Source organism: Kogia breviceps, chromosome 13, assembly GCF_026419965.1.
Source record: "Kogia breviceps isolate mKogBre1 chromosome 13, mKogBre1 haplotype 1, whole genome shotgun sequence".
NCBI classification, from domain to species: Eukaryota; Metazoa; Chordata; class Mammalia; order Artiodactyla; family Physeteridae; genus Kogia; species Kogia breviceps.
The window spans coordinates 84,772,557-84,791,035 of NC_081322.1; the positions used below are offsets into that span (position 1 = coordinate 84,772,557).

General features: G+C 37.1%; 1 protein-coding gene across 17 annotated transcripts in view; it reads left to right on the forward strand.

Moving 5' to 3' along the window:
• Window positions 1-18,479, forward strand: part of MAP3K4 (mitogen-activated protein kinase kinase kinase 4) — a 162,508-nt gene that overhangs the window by 95,507 nt on the left and 48,522 nt on the right. The window lies entirely within an intron of this gene.

Here is an 18,479-nt window from a genome sequence, read left to right on the forward strand (position 1 = left end):
CGGCATCCAAGGTCATGGGTATAGTTCTTTCTCTATTCTTTTTTTTTTTTTCACTGTTGTGGCCTCTCCCGTTGTGGAGCACAGGCTCCGGACGCGCAGGCTCAGCGGCCATGGCTCACGGGCTCAGCCGGTCCGCGGCATGTGGGATCTTCCCGGACCGGGGCACGAACCCGCGTCCCCTGCATCGGCAGGCGGACTCTCAACCACTGCGCCACCAGGGAAGGCCCCCTTTCTCTATTCTTTGCAATAGCTTACTTCCTTTTGAATTGCATGTCCAGTTTTGGTTACTGTATTTTAAAGAGAGAAGAATTATAAAGAAGGCCAAGAATGATCAAAAGGGAAAAGTATACACTATTCGGTAAGGTTACAGTGTTTAGTGTAGCTGCTGGAAGTTTCAGGGAAGTATTATTATCAAAGACATGTTCTGATACGAGAAGATTTTTGTGAGGAGTATGTCTAGTAGAGGAGTTGATTTGAAAATAGTACAGACTTGGTTCTAATAGCTTTATATCTCAGAAATTCTTTACCATTAAGGGTGGTAGAACTAGAAAGGGACGTATTGTTGGATATTGTTCTTGAGAGTGAAAGAGTGTAAGCAATTTTTCTGTTGTGGTGAGTTTGCTTGTTCATCTGGCTAAAAGCAAAAGCACCAGATCTTTGAGATCCCTAATTACCTGAGTAGAGCTGTGATTCTAAATTTTAATAGCTAAACACATACATGTGTATATACTTTTACTTGTTTTAAACTTTGGTTTATTAATCAGTCTGGCTTGCTTTAGAGTCAGATGGTAAAACTGAAGGCATTCCTTAAGATGGGAGACATCGGAAGAGAATCTGAATTTGCAGGATTTGAAGTTTTAATCTGATGGCCAGATTATGAACCCTTAGGAGAGAAGGGTTCAGGTGTTCACATAATATAGCAGGATGTTTGCAGAATGAATCAATACTTTATAGCTCTTCAGAGGTTAGTTTACTTTGAGTATTATTTTGATTAGAAATCTCAAAAATGAATTTCCTTTGAGCAGTATTTTGACTCTGTGAATGATTTTTTATGTATATCTTTTTATTGGGGCAAATGATGTTTTTCCTTCTTAGTCCATGAATAACTATTTTATAATAAGAATTTATTATAGTGCAGGTTTCAAAGTCAGTAGAGCAGAATTAGATATGTAGTAAAGATTTGGCCTATGCTTCAGATGGTACATAGCTTACTTTAGTTTAGGTTTTTGGCTGGAGAGTGGTTAGGTTCTAACAAGGACACCTATGGACAGGAGGGGGTTGATTAATTGTTATTATGAAGGACTGTTTTTGAAGTAATAGCAGTGAAAAAGTCCTGGCATTATTACCTCATCTTTGATTCACTGGTTCTCCCAGGAGAGAGGGGCTCATGGTGAGGGCTCAGGGAGACGTGTCAGGGCTTCTTAAAACTGTGTTACGCTCCCTCTCCCAGACTGTCTTCCTCTCCCTTGAGGACCCTCTGTGGCAGTGAATCACTGCTGCTGAGCTTTGCATCCATTAGATGTGTTGGAACAAGAAAGAGATTGAGAATGAGTGCATTGCATTTTCTGTTAGAACCCTTGCTGAAGAAGGAGGATGTGGTGGCCCGTAGCTTTGAATTCCTATCAAAGTTGTATATGCCTTTGGTTTGACCAGATGAGACTTCACTGAATGAGAAAGTTATCCTTGTTATAGGAAAAAAGAAATACATTCACATTCAAAGTGTGTGAATTAAACATGTTTATTAGAATTATTTGAGATTGTTTACTTTTCAAAAAAAATGTAGTATAGTAGCCCCTCTTGTTTTAAATTTTGGTTTATAAAATGTTGTGTTTGTAAAATAATGAAAGAGCAACCAAGAGCTAAAATTCTTCTGTATTGGAGATTAATCCAAACTAATAAAAGATAAGCCTCCAAAATTATAATTAACTCAATGGGAAAGTAAGACTTTATTTCTATTCCTATTTCAGGGACATAATTTCTATAAGGCAAAGTGTATGTATACAAATGTAAATGAATATATGTACACTCCCCTTCTGGGTTTGTTTTGTTTCAGTCTTTTTTACTAAGTATGTCTGGGAAAGAGCCACAGTTTTGAAGTCCAATAACTGGATTCCATTCCTTGATGCTGCTCTTTCTCACCACATATCTTAATGTCAGTGACTTAATCTTTCTGACCGTAAGCCTTCACATCTGTAAAATGGGTATAATAATACTTCCCTACCTACCTCACAGGGTTGTTGTGAGGCTTGAAAAGATACTTGTATAAATAGTAAAATGCTGTAGAAGTCAAATATAAACTATTGTTTTTAAGAAGTGTTGTTACACTTTTTTTTCCCCCTGAAGCTAACTGTAAGTCAGTAGGGGCTAGACAAGTCTATATTTTTATTTTTTAAATGTATTTTACTTTTTAATCTCTGCCAAATAATCGTACATTTTTAAGGGCATACATTTTAAGCAGTGGATAACCTTTTAGGTTGGAGGACAATTTTCATTCTTAATTGTTAGAAACATCTTGACCAGCTGGTACTGTACATTGTGCCCGATACATATCTTCTGTTTTGCAGTTTTTATGGCTTATGTGATAATACTCATGAATATAGTTGAAGGATTTTGTAGAAAAGAAGAATTATACTCATGGTATTTGATTGTTCTTATCTATGACTATATTTTTATTTCTTATGATTAAGTTACTTACAACTTGTGTTTATAAATAACATATCTAATATTTAATTCTCCTTGGCTTGTAAACATGCTTTATAAAACAGTTTTCCTCTAAAAATTATTATTATATCTCAATATCTTTAAATTAAACAATGCAACTAGTGATACTAAACAAAATCTGTTTGTAAATTGTTTTAATAATATGAATATCATAAACAGCCTTAATAGTTTGTTAAAAATTAGATAACGTTATAGCTCCCTAGCTTCTGTAAATACATTTTCTCAGGACATGTTTCTTTTTTTTTTTTTTTTTTTGGCTGCATTGGGTCTTCGTTGCTGCACGCAGGCTTTCTCTAGTTGCAGCGAGCGGGAGCTACTCTTCGTTGCGGTGCACGGGCTTCTCATTGCGGTGGCTCCTCTTGTTGCAGAGCACGGGCTCTAGGTGCGCAGGCTTCAGTAGTTGGAGAGTGCAGGCTCAGTAGTTCTGGCATGCAGGCACCAGAGCACACTGTCTTCAGTAGTTACAGCACATGGGCTCAGTAGTTGTGTCGTGCGGGCTTAGTTGCTCCGCAGCATGTGGGATCTTCCTGGACCAGGGATTGAACCTGTGTCCCCTGCATTGGCAGGTGGATTCTTTTCTCATTTATTTTTTTTTATACAGCAGGTTTATTAGGTATCTTATTTTATACATACTAGTGTATAATGTCAATCCCAATCTCCCAGTTCATACCCCCCCACCCACTGCTTTCCCCACTAGTGCCATATGTTTGTTCTCTACATCTGTGTCTCTATTTCTGCCTTGCAAACCAGTTCATCTGTACCATTCTTCTAGATTCCACATATATGCGTTAATATACGATGTTTGTTTTTCTCTTTCTGGCTTATTTCACTCTGTATGACTGTCTCTAGGTCCATCCACGTCTCTGCAAATGACCCAGTTTCGTTCCTTTTTATGGCTGAGTAATATTCCATTGTATATATGTACCATATTTTCTTTATTCATTCGTCTGTCGCTGGGCATTTAGGTTGCTTCCATGACCTGGCTATTGTATATAGTGCTGCAGTGAACATTGGGGTGCGTGTGTCTTTTTGAATTATGGTTTTCTCTGAGTATATGCCCAGTAGTGGGATTGCTGGGTCATAGGGTGATTCTATTTTTAATTTTTTAAGGAACCTCCATGCTGTTCTCCATAGTGGCTGTATCAATGTACATTCCCACCAGCAGTGCAAGAGGGTTCCCTTTTCTCCACACCCTCTCCAGCATTTGTTGTTTGTAGATTTTCTGATGATACCCATTCTAACTGGTGTGAGGTGATACCTCACTGTAGTTTTGATTTGCATTTCTCTAATAATTAGTGATGTCGAGCAGCTTTTCATGTGCCTGTGGGCCATCTGTATGTCTTCTTTGGAGAAATGTCTATTTAGGTCTTCTGCCCATTTTTCAAGTGGGTTTTTTGTCTCTTTAATATTGAGCTGCATGAGCTGTTTATAGATTTTGGAGATTAATCCTTTGTCCATTAACTTGTTTGCAAATATTTTCTCCCATTCTGAGGGTTGTCTTTTCATCTTGTTTATAGTTTCCTTTGCTGTGCAGAAGCTTTTAAGTTTCATTAGGTCCCATTTGTTTATTTTTGTTTTTATTTCCATTACTCTAGGAGGTGGGTCACAAAAGATCTTGCTGTGATTTATGTCAAAGAGTGTTCTTCCTGTGTTTTCCTCTAAGAGTTCTATAGTGTCTGGTTTTACATTTAGGTCTTTAATCCATTTTGAGTTTATTTTTGTATATGGTGTTAGGGAGTATTCTAACTTCATTCTTTTACATGTAGCTGTCCAGTTTTCCCAGCACCACTTATTGAAGAGACTGTCTTTTCTCCATTGTATATCCTTGCCTCCTTTGTTATAGATTAGTTGACCATAGGTGGGTTTATCTCGGGGCTTTCTACCCTGTTCCATTGATCTGTATATCTGTTTTTGTGCCAGTACCATACTGTGTTGATTACTGTAGCTTTGTAATATAGTGTGAAGTCAGGGAGCATGATTCCTCCAGCTCTGCTTTTTTCTCTCAAGATTGCTTTGGCTATTCAGGATCTTTTGTGTCTCCATATAAATTTTAAGAATTTTTGTTCTAGTTCTGTAAAAAATGCCATTGGTAATGATAGGGATTGCACTGAATCTGTAGATTGCTTTGGGTAGTACAGTCATTTTCACAATATTGATTCTTCCAGTCCAAGAACATGGTATATCTCTCTGTTTGTTTGTGTCATCTTTGATTTCTTTCATCAGTGTCTTTTAGTTTTCTGAGTACAGGTCTTTTACCTCCTTAGGTAGGTTTAATCCTAGGTATTTTATTCTTTTTGTTGCAGTGGTGAATGGGATTGTTTCCTTAATTTCTCTTTCTGATCTTTTGTTGTCAGTGTGTAGGAATACAAGAGATTTCTGTGTGTTAATTTTGTATCCTGAAACTTTACCAGATTCATTGATTAGCTCTAGTAGTTTTCCGGCGGCACCTTTAGGATTCTCTAGGTATAGTATCATGTCATCTGCAAAGAGTGACAGTTTTACTTCTTTTCCAATTTGTATTCCTTTTATTTCTTTCTCTTCTCTGATAGCCATGGCTAGGACTTCCAAAACTATGTTGAATAATAGTGGCAAGAGTGGGCATAATTGTTCCTGATCTTAGAGGAAAAGCTTTCAGTTTTTCACCATTGAGAGAATGATGTTTGCTGTGGGTTTGTCATATATGGCCTTTGTTTTGTTGAGGTATCTTCCCTCTATGCCCACTTTCTGGGGAGTTTTTATCATAACTGGGTGTTGAATTTTGTCAGAAGCTTTTTCTGCATCTGTTGAGATGATCATATGGTTTTTATTCTTCAACTTGTTAATATGGTGTATCATATTGATGATTCACATATATTGAAGAATCCTTGCATCCCTGCGATGAAGCCCACTTGATTGTGGCGTATGATCCTTTTAATGTGTTGTTGGATTCTGTTTGCTAGTATTTTGTTGAGGATTTTTGCATCTATATTCATGAGTGATATTCGTCTGTAATTTTCTTTTTTTGTAGTATCTTTGTCTGGTTTGGGTATCAGGGTGATGGTGGCCTCGTAGAATGAGTTTGGGCGTGTTCCTTCCTCTGCAGTTTTTTGGAAGAGTTTGAGAAGGATGGGTGTTAGCTCTTCTCTAAATGTTTGATAGAATTCACCCGTGAAGCCATCTGGTCCTGGGCTTTTGTTTGTTGGAATTTTTTTTTTTTTTTTTTTTTTTTTTGCGGTACGCGGGCCTCTCACCGTTGTGGCCTCTCCCATTGTGGTACACAGGCTCCGGACGCGCAGGCTCAGTGGCCATGGCTCACAGGCCCAGCTGCTCCGCGGCACGTGGGATCCTCCCGGACCAGGGCGCGAACCCGTGTCCCCTGCATCGGCAGGCGGACTTTCAACCACTGTGCCACAAGGGAAGCCCCTGTTGGAAGATTTTTAATCACAGTTTCAATTTCATTACTTTTGATTGTTCTGTCCATATTTTCTATTTCTTCCTGCTTCAGTCTTGGAAGCTTATACCTTTCTAAGAATTTGTCCATTTCTTCCAGGTTGTCCATTTTTTTGGCATAGAGTTGCTTGTAGTAGTCTCTTAGGGTGCTTTGTATTTCTGTCGTGTCCATTGTAACTTCTCCTTTTTCATTTCTAATTTTATTGATTTGAGTCCTCCCCCTCTTTTTTCTTGATGAGTCTGGCTAAAGATTTATCAATTTTGTTTATCTTCTCAAAGAACCAGCTTTTAGTTTTATTGATCTTTGCTATTGTTTTCTTTGTTTCTATTTCATTTATTTCTGCTCTGATCTTTATGATTTCTTTCCTTCTACTAACTTTGGGTTTTGTTTGTTCCTCTTTCTCTAGTTCCTTTAGGTGTAAGGTTGGATTATTTGAGATTTTTCTTGAGATTCTTATCTAGTGCACCACCAGGGAAGTCCCAGGACATGTTTCTAATTACATACACAGTCTCTGAATAACAAATGGGTTGGTTTCTGAAGTTCACTTTTTAAGACAGTTGTTTTGATCTCAAAAATAATTATCTAGAGAAGCTGCTGTAAATTAGTCTCAGGCCATCAAATAAAACTTAGGAAAATCTAAGCAACTGAACTAACAAGGCCAGCCAAAATTTTATTCGTGGCAGCAAGGACAACATAACGTAAGAGTCAAAAATGAGAGAAAGCGTTTTTTTTGTTTGTTTTTTTTTCTTTTTTCCCCTCTTTGTTTTTGGACCCAGAGAAGATCCTGGTTCTTTCTCATGCTTACTCATTTATTTCCTGGTTTTCTTATTTCCTTGATATTTAGGGCATCCCAGGATCTTGTTCCTACTTATTTGTCCCACTTGGCTATAATATAGATTCCTCTAATCTGAGCATCACTGATCTCAGGTCTTAGGAATGAATGTGTCTGATAGCCATTTCATAATAGTATATGCTGGTGTCCCTCTATGATAGAGATTTTCTAGCCTCCGATTTCTACTCCTTCTCCATCAGATGCTACTTGTAGAGTACCTTTCCCAACCTTCCTTAAAAATTAGTAAGAATCATCTCAGTCCAGTAGTTTCTAGGTGTCCTTCTCAACAGTTACTGTAGCTGTGGGTTTAGTTATGTTATTTACAGTTCAATTTTAGGTTAAAGATTAAAACAAGAAACCACGTAAACATATGTAAAAGATTTATCCTTCGTGTCAAAACTACCTCCATGCAATTGCATTCTTTTTTTTTTAGTACACTTGTAATCATGAATGATTTTAGATTTTTTAGGGAACTTGCAAAGATAGTACAGCGTTTTCATATGCTCTTCATCCAGCTTCCTCTAATATTGACATCTTACTCGACTCTGATACATTTGTCAAAATTAATATACTAACATTGGTACAAAATACTGTTAACTAAACTATAGATGTTATTTGGGTTTCCGTTTTTCTACTAATGTCCCTTTTCTGTTCCAGGATCGACGTGTCTTCCTAGTCTCCTCTGATCTGTGATAGTTTCTGTTTTTCCTTATTTTTCATGACCTGGATGGCTTGTAGAATGTTCCTGAATTTGGATTTGTCTGATGTTTTCTCACGATCAGACTGGAATACTGGCCTTGGTTATGAGAATCACAGAGTTAAAGCGCCCTCATGGCTTTATATTATCACTGCTGATGTTAACCTTGATCACTTGGTAAACGTGGTGTCTGCCAGGTTCTTCCACAAGTGACTAGTTTTCCCTGTCCACGCTCTGTTCTTCAGAAGTGAGTCACATTCAAGGAGACAGGAATTAATCTCCACCTCCAGGAGTGGGGAGTATCTGCATATATTACTTGGAATTCTTCTGTAAAGAAGATTTGCCTCTTCTTTCCCATTTTTTAATTCAGTCATTTATCTATCTCACTGTGGACTCATAAATGTTTATTTTTTATTTTGGGTTATAGTCCAATGCTATTGTTATTTTTTGTTTTTGCTCACATTGTTCCTGCTTTAGCCATTGGAGCTCTTTCAGGTGACTTCTGTATCCTTGTGATACGCTCCCATCCTGTGTGTGTGTGTGTGTGTGTGTGGTTTTGCTTTTTGAGCAATTTCTTACTTTTTGGCATCATCTTGTATTTTCCCTGTTCCAATCCTGAAATCAGCCATTTCTCTAAGGAGTTCTGGTTCCTTTTATTGGAGAATCGTTTTGGGGAATGGAGATGTGGGCACGGAATGTGTTCATTACCATTGGGCTGTCAATTGCTTCTAGGCCTTCTCAGTGATAGAGTTAGAAAATACAGGTATGTCTTGTAACCCATGTATACACACAGACCTGTAGTTACTTCTATATCTGTCTTTCTACCTATCTGTTAAAAATAAACTTGAGTTCATACTGAGGTCTCTGGCACTAATCCAGCACCACCGGTTTCATCCTAGCTTTGATTGTAACTTATTTCTCTTGCAGTGAGAAACCTGGCTCCTGTTCCCACAGTGTATTTATATATTTGTGCAACCCTAATTGACATGTAAAGTAGTTTCAGAATTGCTAACCAGTACCCCTGTGAGGACTAGATTTACCAACTAGAGTACAGTGTTGAATTGTTAAGTACAGTTCTTTTTGTCTTTAGCCTTAGAGTATGTAGACAGAACACAGGTTTCCACAGTTAAGTTAGGCCAGCACCTTTTCCTTCACCCTTTTCGGTGAGGTTATAACATGCATTTGTAATATAGTTAGGTTCATTTATCTCATTCTACATTCTGGACATTCTGTCCTGGGGTCTCCTGGTGTCCTAGTTGATATTTTAAAATTTATATACTATAAAGGTCACTTTTTGTGTTGTTAGTTCTTTGGGTTTTGTGCATTTAAAATGTTAAATATCCATCAAATATCTGAGCCATAGATTGTGATATGGTTATTTTATGCTCCTCCCTTTTTGCTTTACCTCATGAAGTTTATATATCTTTAGAGGAAGAGAAAGATAAAATGAAAAATTATATTTTAATGTAATATACAAAAAAAATTAACTGTCTGACTTTGGCTACATATTACCATGCATATTACTCCAAATTCTAGGAAGATTTTTGCTTACTTTATTAAGTACTTTTTTGAATTAAGAATGATCATGTAATTATTATAAGTTTCACGGCCAATGAAATATTGTCTTTGCATCTAACAATAATTATGCTCTTTTTTCCCATAAGCACAAGAAACCTTGAAGAGGTTGTCTTTTATGTTCAGAATTGGTAAAGCATGTAGAAACCAGGAGATATATCTCTATACAGATATCTATATATAGATATATAGCTATAACAGCTATCATTTATTGTCTTACCTTGTGCTAGATACAACAACCAAATGAAGTGGCATTGTTGTTATTTCGATATTTTACAGATAAGGAGAGGAGATAACTTGCCCCAAATTACAGAAGCTGTAGATTGTTGGAGGGGTTCAAACCCAGTATTTGGGGATACCAGACTTAATGCGAATGGTTTCCAAACCTGGCTGCACATCAGAATTACTCAGGGAGCCTTTAAAAATACACATACCTTTGCCCTTCTTGGATATAGGGCAGGTCAGAATCTCTCAAGGTAGGACATAAGTACTGACATTTTTAACCTCCAGCGTGCTTTATATGAATCCAGACCAGCACCGGTGCAGTTGAGAGTCAGCCCATTGGAAACACCTTAAGTAGGCTACAGTCCTCCCCTACCCCCTCTTCAAGGTCAGTGTTCATTAATACAGTTGGCATAGTTATTGCTTCAGTCATCACCTGTCTGATTTCATTAGTACAGTTACATAAACTTTTTTTTAAAAGCTGCCCTAACTCGTTTTTATTTATTATTTACAGTATGTAGAGGGAATAATTTTTTATTGAAGTATAGCTGATATATAATATTATTTGTTACACATGTACAGTATAGTGATTCACAATTTTTAAAGGTTATGCTCCATTTATAGTTATTATAAAATATTGGCTCTATTCCCCGTGTTGTACAGTATGTCCTTGTAGCTTATTTATTTTATACGTAGTAGTTTGTATCTCTTAATCCCCTGCTCCCGTGTTCTCCTTCCCCCCTCCATTCTCTCCACCGCTAGCCACTGCATAGTTTGTTCTCTGTATCTGTGAGTCTGCTTTTTTGTTATATTCACTAGTTTGTTGTATTTTTTAGATTCTTATATAAGTGATATCATGCAGTATTTGTCTTTCTCTGTCTGACTTATTTCACTTAGCATAATACCTTCCAAGTCCATCCATGTTGCTGCAAATGGCAAAATTTCACTTTTTTGGTGGCTGGATAGTATTCTGTTGTATATATATATATATACCACATCTTTTTTATCCATTAACCTGTTGATGGACGCTTAGGTTGCTTCCATATCTCAGCAATTGTAAATAGTGCTGCTGTGAACATTGGGGTGCATGTATCTTTCGAATTAGTGTTTTTGGTTTTGTTTCAGATGTATTGTATTTATATACAATATATATTGCTGGGTCATATGGTGGTTCTATTTTTAGTTTTTTGAGAAACCTCCATACTGTTCTCCATGGTAGCTGTACCAGTTTACGTTCCCGCTAACATACATGAACTTTTTAATTGAATAAGTGGCAAGATAACAAGCACATGCTTCCTCATTTGCCTATAGGTTTTTTGTTTTCTTAAGCATACTTACGCAAGGCCAAATAGGAAGTTGTACTGTATGGTTTTTGACTGCAGTGAGCCCGCTGAATCAAACTTGACGTAAGACGAAAAAGATGAAAGGTAGAGCAGAACCTGCAGCTTGCAAGGCCAAATAGGAAGTTGTACTGTATGGTTTTTGACTGCAGTGAGCCCGCTGAATCAAACTTGACGTAAGACGAAAAAGATGAAAGGTAGAGCAGAACCTGCAGCTTGCAGTGGGGAACCGGATCCCATGACGACAGCAACAACAAGACCAGTAGCTGGACTTGAATTCTCGTATATGGAGTGGGGCTGGTCCGCTAACTTGGTCAAGGTCGCACATCCAGTAAGCGGCAGGGCCAGGATGTGAAACCAGAACTCGCTGTATAGCCTGCTCTTCATCATTACAGTAAACTGCCTCCCCAGGTTATATTTTTGTCCCACACAGTGCTTTAAATATTTTTTTGACTTAGAAGCTAGCATTTAAAAAAATAGAAGATTTGGGCTTCCCTGGTGGCGCAGTGGTTGAGAGTCCGCCTGCCGATGCAGGGGACACGGGTTCGTGCCCCGGTCCGGGAAGATCCCACGTGCCGCGGAGCGGCTGGGCCCGTGAGCCGTGGCCGCTGCGCCTGCACGTCCGGAGCCTGTGCTCCGCAGCGGGAGAGGCCACGGCAGTGAGAGGCCTGCGTACCGCAAAAAAAATAAATTAAAAAATAAATAAATAAATAAATAAATAGAAGATTTCGCCTGAAAATCCTGATTTTTGTTTTCCTTGAGGTACTGGGAGGTCTGTTCACAGCGGGCCCCATCCCCACGTGGTGGCGCCTGGTGTGCGCGCTCCAGCTCGGCACAGTGCCCGTGGGGCTCACTCTCTTCCCGTCACCCGCCCTCGTGCACTCATTTACAGCCCCACCAGGCCCTGTAGGTGACAGGACCCCCAGTATAGAAGTGTAGAAACTAACTTTTGAAGGGTAACATAAAGACTGTTTTGATCTCATCCTTCATTTTATAAAACGGTTTGCTTTCTTTTGTTTTACTCATTTCTTGAAGTATATAAGGAAACAAAGTTGCTGTTTATCCTGTACCTCTGCTCAGAGTAATCATTTGGTTTATATCTTCTAAACCTTTTTGTGCTTATATAAATATATATCTTTGGTATATAATGCAGGTATTTTTTTTTCCCCAAAAAACCCCCATGTGGTAACGCTATATTTATTCCCTGACTGGTGGGTAACCCCCTCCCCCCATATACGCTCTGCTTTGGATCTGTCTCTGTTGGTGTGTGTGGCTCTACCTCAGTTCCGTTTGAGAACTGCATGCTATTCCACTACGTGAGTGTTAACATCACTTATTTCACCATTTCACTCTTTTTCAAAATTCTGCCCTCTGCCTCTGGCAACCATCAATCTGTTTTCTGTATCTATGAGTTCATTTTTTGTTTATTTTTTATTTCATGTATAAGTGAGATCATACAGTATTTCTCTTTCTCTTTCTGACTTATTTCACGTAGCATGACGCCCTTCAGGTCCATCCATGTTGTCACAAATGGCCAGATTTCCTTCTTTTTTATGGCTGAATAATATTCGTGTGTGTGTGTGTGTGTCTGTGTGTTTACATACCACATCTTCTTTATCCATTCATTCCTCACTGGACACTTAGGTTGCTTCCATGTTTTGGCTGTTGTAAATAGTGCTGCGGTGCACATGGGGGTGCACATAACCTTTCGAGTTAGTGTTTTCATTTCCTTCAGATAAATAACCATTTCCTTCAGATAAATAACCAGGAGTGGGATTGCTAGATCATGTGGTAATTCTATTTTTAATTTTTTAAGGAAGTGCCGTGCTGTTTTCCGTAGTGGCTGCACCAGTTTACTTTCCTACCAACAGTGCACAAGGGTTCCTTTTTCTCTGTATCCTCTTCAACACTTGTTATTTCTTGTCTTTTTGATCATAAGCATTTTAACAGGTGTGAGGTGCTATGTCATTGTGGTTTTGATTTGCATGTCCCCCACGATTATATAGCCATTTCGCTCTGAATGGACACTTATATGGTTATAAAAAATAAAACCACAAATATTCTTGTACATACCCCTTCATGAACATAGTCTGTTCTTCTTGTAAGAATGGTTAGTTAAAATGGAATTGTTAGGTTATAGGGTATGCACATTTAAATCTTTCCTAGATAGTGCCAGATTGCTCCCCAAAAAGGTTGTAGTACTAATGTGTGCTTTCCCCCACAGTGTAGGAGAAATCCCATTTTCCCTCATTTTTGCAGCCATAATCAGGGAAATCTATAATTTCATTTTTATCTTTAACTTCCCTCATTTTTAGTGACATTGAGTTTGTTGTCATGTTTATTGCCTGCTGACGTTTCTTTGAATTTTCTTTCATTTGTTTTGTTCATTTTCTGTTATTTTAAGTTATTGATCTGTTGGAACTATTTATGTTTTATGTATATTATTCATTTTTCTATTATGGCTGTAAGTATTTTCTTCCAAACTGTCTTTTAACTTAATGAAAGAACTTAACTTAATGGAAAGAATTTAAAAACTTTTTACGTAGTCATACCGTTTTATGGTCACCTTATTGTATGTGTACTCCAAGATTATAAAAAATTTCTCCTATATATTTTGCTTATTCTTTTTACATAGTTAAAACAATTTTGTTACGGAAAATATTAAACATATGCCAAACAAACAATAATACTATGAACCTCCTCAAATCTGTATTCCAGCATCATGTTTATTCACTCATGGCCAGTACCTACTACCATTTGACACCTTCCTCTATCACTTTGAAGAAAATCTCAGATATCATCATATTTTATCCTTAACTATTTCAGTATATTTCTCTGAAAGATGAGGGCATGTTGTATAAATGTACCACAATACCATTATCACACCTAAAGAAATAGCAAAAACTTCTTGATATCATCAGATTTCAAGCTCATGTTCATACTTCTGTTGTACATAACTGTCATGGTATTTTTAAAAATTATTTTACAGCTTGAATCCGTTTGCAAGTAATGTCTACACATGCTAATTGTTCATTATATTTTTTAAGTCTTTTTAAATCTGTAGGTCCCCCTCCCTTTTTTTGCCATATATTGATATTTATTGAAGAAATTGGGTCCTTTCTTCTGTAGAGTCTCCTCCAGTCTGAATTTTGATGATTGTACCTCCAATTGATCTTTTACAATGTTTCTTTTTTCTCTGTGTTCTCTGTGAATTAACTATGATCTAGTGGCCTAATCAGAGTCAGGATCTTGATTGATTTGTTAATTGGTTAACACTACTTCATTAGGATACATGTAATGTCTGACTGTCTATTTGAGACAGTAGTGGTTGATGATCATTGCCTAGATCTCTTAATTCATTAAAGATTGAAAAGTGATGATATTGTAATTCTCTCATTTCTTCTTCTTTACTAGTAGCTTTATTAATTAGATATTGCTTTAAAGAGAAACTGTCCTCCTCCATTATTTGGTAGCCCAGTGAAATAACTGAACAGAAATGGCAGGATAAATATGCTTGATTCTTTCCCTTTTATTTATCAGTTTTCAAAGTAATGAGTTGATTTATTGGTGACCAACTAATGTTTTTTTATTAATATTTGAACACATGAATTGAAACATATTTTATATGTTTCAGTTCACTGACTTCATTATTGTAAAATCCATTGAAGTAATTATGGTAAGTGATATTCACATTGTCTCATCTTTGGGCAATGGGAACATATTCAAGTTGGCTTAAGTCCTTATTTCACGACCCTAGTGTGAGTCGTCTTTGATAGCTGATATAACAAGCTGTTTTAGGCTTATATGGTACATTTACTCCAGGTTGGGAATCGGGCGTATCTTCAAGGAACCCTCATTCCTTTTATTGGGAAATAATATTTCAGGACCACAATCTGGGCCCCAGCACTGCTCATTGGAACTGCAGTGGTCCTTGTTTTAGTTCTCTTCAGTAGTGAGAAGAACACGCACACAATATATACAATAAGTGCATACTGATAGTAACAATTCCAATTCAGGATTTCAGATTTTTACTTAATCTCTTCTGACTTTTCTTTTACACTGAAAATTACCAGGAGTGATAGCATTCGAGTGTCATACACATTCCAAAGTACACTCACAGTAATATCAGAATAACACCATCAACAATGTGGTTACTGAAAAGCAGTTGAAGATTTTTTTCCCCATCCTTGAAAGTGGTGCAACCCTTTAGGGATATAACATAAAATCACAGTGTTTTAAAGACACTCGAATGATTCTTCTCATGGTTATGCCACTAATTAGACACACAGATCCTCTTCTTTTTTGTTGTTGTATATTTGAAATAACAGCTTTATGAGACAATTCACATACCATGAAATTCATGATTTTTAAAGTGTTCGGTTCAGAAGTTTTTACACTATATTCAGAGTTGTGCAGCCGTTACTGGTGTCTAATTTTAGAACATTTTCATAACCCCTAAAATAAGCCCTGTACCCTTTAGCTGTCACCTCCGCAATCCCTCTATCACCTTCAGCCCTAAGCAACTGCTTATCTACTTTCTGTTTCTTTGTATTTGGCTGTTCTGGACATTTCGTATAAATGGAATCATACGTGTGGTCTTTTGTGACTGGCTTCTTTCGTTTAGCATAATGTAGTCAAGGTTCATCTTTATTATCATATGTATTAGTGCTTCATTCTTTTTTATGGCTGAATAATATTACATTGTATAGAAATACCATATATTTCATTTATCCACTCAGATTTTTTAAATTTAATTTTTTATTTTTAGGTGTTGCTTTTTAAATTTAATTTTTGCAAAAATTATGTAGAATACTTGGTTTTAAGAGAAAAATCTGTGGAATAATATATTTTTAAAGAAGCCTGGTTTCTCTTATGGGGATAGTTAAGCTTTAAAAAAATTGTTTTATTCTAACATGTTTTTAATATAAAGCTTGGGTATGCAATTTTCTTTCCTTATTTATGTTTAATATATGACAGGCTTATTTTTACCCCTTAAGGTTCTCATTGTTTCATTGTCTTTATGTAATGCACTTAGTGTCTCTCCCACCCACCCCCATTTTTTGGTTGTTATTTGTTGGTTCCCAGCTGTGAGGTATATTATAATTATCCTTTTCTTTTTTTTAACCCAGGGTCTCATTTGAAGTAATTTTCTTTTATTTCCAATGAAATGCTAAGACATTTCATATGCCCTCCCCCTCCTCCCCAGATTTTGATAATTGTGGTATATCTACCTTGTGAGGTCATGTAACCATTATTATTTTTTTTTTAAAAAAAATAAAATAAATAAATTTATTTTTTTTAAAAAAGAACAGGCCAGTGTGGGAAACAATGTAACTCGGAAGTTCTTAAAAACGGGACCCCCTGTAGCATCGGCATCACTTGGGAACTCGCTTTAAAATGTATATTATTGACAGTACTTTCTCCCTTACAGTTATCACCTAACCTAGCCTTAGTTCTACGTAGTGTGTGGGTGGGTGGATGGTGGATGGGTGGGTGGATGGTGGATGGGTGGGTGGATGGATAGATAGAGATTTAGATTTAGATACATAGTTTTAGTCTTTTGTTTTAAGGCTCCTTTTTAGATCTCATATCAGAGTCCCTTGAGTCATTGTGGTTGGGTGACACTAGTTGCCTAGCAGATTCCTCAGTCAGGGCTCATGGAAACTATGTTTCACGAGTTCTTGGCTTTTCCTAACAGTTGCAACATGTATACCTGAAAGTCTGTTTGGCTGGCCATGAAATATTTGGCTTATATTTTTTTCCCCGAATAAATTTAGTATATGTTATTCATTGTCTTTTGCCATGAGGAATTGAGATTGCAAAGTCTGATGACAATATGATTTTTTTTGTTTCCACTTAAAAGAACCTTGGTTTATTTATTTAATTAATTTACTTATAACCTGGATACCGAAAAGATTGTCTTTCTTTAAATTCCACTAGTTTTACTTGGTGCTGGTTTTTCCACATTGATATTTTTGAATATATGATGTCCTTTCAATATATAGTTTCAGGGTTTTGGTTTGTTTTTATCTTTTTTTTTTTTTTTGATTCAAGTGAATTTCTTTATGTTTTAATTTTTTCTGTTTCATTGGTTTTCTTCTCTGGGAACCACTACTGTATGTGTTCTGGATCTACTTTGCCTATCTTCTCTTTCACTTCATTTCAAATCTTTTCTTTTTTTTTAAATAAAATTTTCTTCCTCATGTTTCTGTGAAGGCATTATCTCTTTTGTTTGTTTGCTCTTGTGTTCCATCTAGTTTTTTAGTTTTGAAATGATTTACAATTTTTGAAGAATTATTTTCTGAGTTCTTTCACTTGGTTTGTGAGTGTTTCTAATTCAAATTTGTGTCGTTCTTTTATATTTTCTAAGATCTTAAACATTTCTTGTAGCATATTTTGAGTATCAGGTCACTGTCTCATCTGCTTAGTGGGCATGTCTTTCCGGCATGCGTTCATTGTCTGTAGCGTTAATCTGTTCCTTATTCTCTCTCAGTTCTCTCTCTCATTCTCTCTCATGGTTAGTTCCTTAAAATGGCCATGTATTGGATTCTAACACAATCCTTTTCTGTTGTTCATTTTTAAACATGATATTTGTTTTTATGAACATGAAGAAAAGAGAGAGTTAGGAAAGCGTTTAGGTTTATGCTTTAAGCTCTCTCTTCTGAATTGATAAGTAATACATCTCTTATTTTCTGAGGTCTCCTGGCTGTGTTCCTCTCCCCCTTTTTCTGGCCCTTCTCTTTCCTTTACCTCTGTTGTCCTTTACTGGTCAGTTGGATTTCACCCCAGCAGTTCCTTCTGGGTGTGGAGCTTTGTCCTGGAAGGAAATTGTGGCTGAGAGTTTCAGGAGTTTTGGGGGTGGAAACCACTTTAGCCCCTTCCGACCTTATTGCCCACCCATTGACTTCACTCAGGAATTGGTGCCAAAATCATTCCCAATGTCAGGAAGCCCTCAAATAGAAGCAGTGAGCTTTCTATTGAGTATTCAGTGGTAATTTTGGAATTTGTCCCTTTAGCCCCATCAGATACTCCGTTAATCCCCTCTGTTTCCCCAGCACAAATGCTGATAGGGATCTGGGGTACTGGTTGGGTGTGGGGTATGGGTATGAGGTATCACATGGGTCCAGGGACTATCTGTTTCCCTCCCCCTTTCTATTTTGGGGTTCATGAAGTTACCTTTCACCTAGTTTTCTTGTAAATGTGTCTCATGGAGTTTTGATTTTGTTGTCTTAGTTATTCTGTCCTTGTGGGGGAACTAAGGGAAATTGAAATCCTACTGTCATCACTGTCTTTTCAGAAATCTTTTTATCATGTTGACCTGTCAAATTGCCACTACTTGATCATTTTTGATTGGCTAAAATGGTAATTTTATATGGTTTAACCTAAGGTATAGCTCTGTGTTTAGGTTCTAAAACATTTGGAATCTCTTTTTCAAAATATATAGGTTCAACATATATTTTTGTATTTACATTAATACTTAGAGTCGGCCCTCTATATCCACTGGCTCCTCATTTGTGGATTCAGTCAACCACAGATCAAATTGAAATCCATGGATGCGACCCCTCGGATACTGACGGCCGACTATACTGTGCCATTTTATATAAGGGGTTTTGGTGTCAGTAGGGGGTCCTGAAACTAATCCCCCACGGACGTTGAGGGATG